Raw genomic sequence first — 6,000 nt, forward strand, 5'->3', positions numbered from 1 at the left:
ATCAGCTTGAATAAACCCATACATCACAAGATGGGTTGCAAACTGGCTAAGGTTGAATGCAAACAGGGTCAGAGCTGCTGAGCCAAACAGTCAGGAAAGCTCAAGCTCAGTGGTGTCCCCTCAGGGCAGTGTCCAAGTCCACTCTTGCAATCAGGATCTGGTTTCTGGAAGTACAAGCAAACACAGGAGGGAGCAGGGAGCACAATGTTTCAGATGACTGCAAACTGGGTGTTTGAGTTGAAAACACATCTGACACAGATATCCTCCAGAAGGGCCTCACAGCTCCAGATACCTCACCAGAGCGGATAACTGGTGCCAGAGCCATGGCCTGAAGTTAAGCGCCAAAAATGCATAGTCATACCCCGGGGGAAAACAAATAGCAAGGGCAATAGCAATATAGGTGGCAATCCACTGAGCACAGAAAAAAGGGGACAGTCATCAGACCACCCTTGACAGTAACCTTTCATTTGTTGCTTCAGTAGTTAAAAAAGTTCTATAGGAAAGGCACCTATATCACTACCTGATCGAGGATTCAGGAGGTCATCGGATCCCTGTACATACCACCCCCTATCCACTCATTGATTAATCCTATGAGTTTGGAATGTTGTGGACCAGAATGTATCTGACATGCTGCTGCTGCCTGCAGAAAGTTCCCAAAGTTCTCACTAAAAGGATAAAGGAGTCTCAAAAATATGTCTTATGCTGCCCGACTGAAAGAACTCAGCTCTATTCAGTCTACCGCTCTTGCTCCAGAGGTGACCTGTGCCTGACATAAGGCCATGTCCAGCCAGATTTGATGAATATGCTTCCTCAAAAAATCTAGATCCCTCAGAACCACAAGGCGGAGACAGATTCATCCCAGAGACTCCCTATGCTGTGGAACAAATCCCGTGAGCAGTGAGAGCTCCTCTGCCTCTGTTCAGAGATCTTGACCAATGGGGATGGGATTGCAGATATACCCCAGGGATTACTTTCAGTGTCACTGCTTGACAGGAGCACAGCAAAAATGATAAGCATAGTTTTTATTCAAACTAAAGGATAAATGCTTGGGGGCAGATAGCCTAGTATAAACCTATGAACCTAAAAATAATTATTTTGCTTATTTTAATAGACAGGATTTGCTGGGAGATATTTGTTAATGCTGGTGTGTGAAGGTATATCAGTACTCCTAAAACCTATTTGATTTAACTATATACAATATATACAAGCAACTGTCACGAAGTGTTAGGGAGTTAGTGTAAGGAAACTAGAATATATTGCCTGTACAAATGTAAGAAAAGATATCATAAAGGGTCGCGATAATTGTAGTCTTTCAAGGGTTCTGCTGAAGATAAATAATAAAGAGAAGAGGTATTTACAGATAATAGGAGGAGAGATGGAGAACATCCTAAGTAGGATATTGATTAAGAACATCTAGAAGGTTATTCCAATATTTCTGAAAGTAACTTAACTTCTTGCTTGTAGTTTTTAGTTTACTTGCCAAAACATATTTTACAGCCATCGATGGGAAGTCTTTCCAGGACATTTTGGCTCTGTCTAACCAGTTTAAGGTAATGTAAGTTTTGAGTATCACACACAATGTCACTATGATACGTTTAATTTCAGGTTTAAACGAACCTGGATAGATATTTAAAAGCGCCATTTCCAGGATAGAGTTGACTTCATGTAACCCATTTTCTCCAGTCGTGCTCAAATAATTACAAGTTTGGCAGCTCCTCATGGGAGGAATCTGTCACCAGCTTCTGAGGTAACTGTCATCAGAAAACCCATAGGGAATTCCTCCTGGATTTCCCATTACTGATTTCTCATTTCTGTGTAACACAGGGAATCATGATGCAAGTTTCTTAAAATTCTGTTTAGGTTTTCTCCAGTAGACTGTGCCAATATACTAGCAAAATAATTAATTGTGAATTTTACCCCCTAGAAGACAATCAAAAGCCATGACTGAAGCTTTCAGACCACCAGACCCCCATCATCATTAAAGAACATGTACTGAAAGTGCTGTCCAACTTGTAAATCCTTCATGGGACCTGATAGTATACCTGGGTGTTTAATAGACAGTACTAAACAAGCCCTGTAGACAGGGGTGTTGAGAAATGCTGAAGGCTGCTGGGGCGGAAGGCAAACAAGGCACTTTGTGTTCTAAAAAGGCAGTTTTTAAGCTGTCTGCTGCCATAACAGAATCTTATGTCTGACAAGATGTATATAGTGTAAATATTCCTTACATTTGGAATTACTGCACAGAAATGTTATAGAAACATACAAATGAAGCTAATGTTCACACCTGCATGGTATGTGATCAAGCAGTTGTATATTCAAAAGTTAAAGAAAAGTGCAGTAGTGCTGTAGCACACTTGCAGTGCAGTAGCACATGTACAGTAACGCTGTAGCACAAACACAGTGCAGTAGCACTGTAACACACACACACAGTGCAGTAGCACTGTAGCACAAGCAGCCCTCCCACACAGAAAAAACCACCACAGAAGAGTTGTGTGAGCTGTTAAACACTTCAAATGGACTTCAGAAAAAAAGAGTCCAACTGAAGTGTTTAACAGCTTCCTGTGGCTTTGTTGTGGTGACTGTTGATTGTTAGTGCTCTAGTGTGTGACTAGAGCTAAAGGTACTTACCAAAAGCTTGTTAAAACACCTTTCTGATGTCAGAAAGATGCTTGACAAACATGCCTTTCCCTAAATTTAGAGCATAATTATAGTGATTCATACCCTACAATTGATTATGTTTCAAGAATAAGATACATTGTGTCACAGAACATCTCAATCCTGGCAGCATCCACAGCTCAGGCTGTAGAAGTGGAGTTAGACACGGGTGTATTGAGGGCTTCTGCCCTGGACCTACCTGTTCTACAGCTGGCCCTTCTCAGAACTGTGGACAGAAGGTTGTCATAGCTTGTGCATGTGTGGATGGTTGGGGCTGGTAACAGGGAGATTATTTCTTTAATTCTTTTCCCAATTAAACCTCAGATGTGTGCACAGAAGTCACTGTAACTTGTTTGGGACTGAGAAAAGTGTGGTCATTATTTGTCTAATTTTCCTTACAATTGAACCTCAGAGGTACAATGCACAGAAAGTCACTGTGGCTCTTGTGGGGCTGTGACAGTGTATTGTTTCTTTACCTTTTCACAGGTATGCACACAACATCACTATATCTTATATAGAGACAATGTATGGTTTAGCAGCAATAAGCTGGAATACTTAACTGTGTTCATTTTGAACGCAATCACGTATCAGAAGTGTATACAGATAGATGCCTAACTTTGGGAGGCAGAGATAGGAAGGCATATTGTGAAAATACATCTGTGATCAACAAGTTAAAATATGTTGCTATATTCTGGTTGCCAGGTTGATACACAGATAGTTGTAACTGTCTTTTATAGGGGTAGGATGGATGAATAGACAAAGCTGTATGTTGTGTGACACCAGTAACTTGAAATATATGACTGAGGACATTTATTCTTTCACTTTCATCCCAATCTAATAACAGGGAAACACAAAAGGTGTGTTTCAATTTAACAGGGAGATGGGCACTATTTTAAGATCTGATTCATGTATTTTTTTTTTTTTTTTGCAATAATTTATCTTGGTTTATTGGGAATTACTTTTTTTGTCAACTTTGATCATTAAGCCTTGGACACAACTTATTTCTACCTTGAAAAGAAATAAGGCTGGATTTCTGTAGTCGTGATTTTTCTCTAGGCCGTAATTGTAACAAAAAGCTGATTAAAAAGCTCTAAAATGTATCTCACATCAACTAAAATCACATGGCTTCTGAGGCCCAAGCAGCCTTCAGACTATCAGCTTAATTCTGTTATTTCCTCCACAGTTGTTACACTGCAGTCTTGACCATTTAGGGAGTGATGAAAGGATGCAGGAAGAAAATGAACAATAATGAATTTCTTTCTTTAGCCACAATGTTTGTTCAGGCCATGTTTGGTTCAAAAGGTTTGGGGAAAAAAAGCTCTAAAATACAACTCAGAGCATTTAGAACCCAATGGCTTTGGGGGGGGGGGCTGCGACCACTGGCTTCATTTGATTATTTCCTTGTTTATTATAGTGTGATCTTAGCGATTTAGTATATATTGAAACAATGCAGGAAAAATCTGAAGAGTCCAACAAAGTATGGGAAAACAAGAAAGAAGGTAATCTGAATGGTGTAAGACCAAGATGAGGGGAGGGAAAAGCAGGAGGAAAAATAGGGGTATGTGGGCATGGAGGGGCAGTAGATAGTAGGAACCCCGCACAGTCCTTTTCCTAGGGTTTTATTTCACCAAAAGCTAGAGTCAAAATATTCATTGCTGCCAGGGACTGCCCTATTTAAGTACATCACACAGCTTATCAACATGTTTGTTACTCTCCATAAAACATTTTATAACACTTTAACATCTGGATAACAAAAAAAACCATGCAAGATATTTGGTTTTGATAAATTTCTTTATATAACAATCCTTTTGATTATATCTTTATTTATTACTACATGTCCTGTACCTACTTACATAATAGTGTTAAACATACCCTTACAGACACACTTCTCAAGTTTTATAACTTAAGGTTAGTTACTGGGTTTGCCCCCTGATGACTAATGTACTGCAGTGTTGATGCCCCTCCATAAGGGTGGCCTTTCAGCTGACCTGGGTAGTTAGTCCTATCAGCCATACAAGCCTCATCTGCAAAACCATGGGGTGGTATTATAATTATCCTGAAAAATGGTGATATCAAGGACCTTGTTTGATCTGACCCCCAACAATTTGGCTTTGTGAAGGATACATCATGTCTGTTTAACCTGTAAACTTCAAAAGAATTACAAAGGCTGGAGATGGTGACCATGTAATGCATGTGTTGTATCTTGACCTGGTGAAAGACGACAACACCATTCTCCATGTTGGCAACATACAAAAAATTATTGCTTTAAAAATCAACCACTAACCAGTGGTATCCCCTCAGTGATGAAGCATTTCCTTTTTGGTATTTACTTCTCTGATCTCAAAGTGGAGAGCCAAGTCCTCTGGCTAGCAAAGTTTGCATATTACTGCAAACTGGAGGTTAAGTCACAGTATGAAACCCAGATTCTACTGAATTAACTCTCCCTAGTAAGCCCTTGGTGTGCTAAAAATAAGGTCAAACTAAATGCTAAGTAGCATATCACTTTTGGTAGAAAACCCCTCCCCACAATCATATTGTACAGCCAACACACGACCCCAAAATGAATAGTTTGTCAGGGACCAAGATACATGGGCTGATAGCTCCCTCTCTTTTGACCATCACATGCCAACAGTGGCCAGGAACTCCCATCTAATTGCCAAAGAAATGTCCTCATGGTCTAAAGAGGTAATGACACTATTATACTCTGCATTGATCAGGGCAGTTATTGACTGCAGTGTAGTGCCCCCTTTGGGGTGTATCTTCTTAATTATATCAAACAATTAGCAAAGCGCTAAAAGGTTCTTAACCAAAATGATCACAGGCCTGAAATCTCTGAACTATGTAAATCTACTGGAAGCTCTATCCCTTTATTCAGTGTCTTACAGTGGAGGGAGGGAAATCCGTCTTGCTTGCTTGCTGCACCATTAGAAATCTAGTTGTCCTGGACCTCCTGTTTCTCCACATGTCCAATATCTCCACTAATACTTGAACCAGGGACCTAAATCTTCACCAGTAGATACATACTGCAAAACTGCACAGTAGAGAGGCATGTGCTTATTAGGCAACATCTTCCAAACCTTTGGAATAAACTTCCCCTTCATGTTAAGCAGTGCAATTCAATGTCCTGCTTTAAGCATTAATTAGTGACTGGATGGATATCCACAAATTTACTCTGGGTTTTACTGGTGTGGCCCTCCTGGAAAAATGAGGTGCTGCCCGAGGGAGGATACTGAAAAAGCATGAAATGGCATAAATTGTGTTGGCCTTGAAATATCTATTAATCTAAACTGTTTTTATAGCTTGCTGCAATAGCTTGTCAGGAAATCTCTACCTACCTTCATAATG

The sequence above is a fragment of the Protopterus annectens genome, chromosome 2.part1 (genome assembly GCF_019279795.1).
Source record: "Protopterus annectens isolate FY-2018-M chromosome 2.part1, PAN1.0, whole genome shotgun sequence".
Lineage (NCBI taxonomy): Eukaryota > Metazoa > Chordata > Ceratodontiformes > Protopteridae > Protopterus > Protopterus annectens.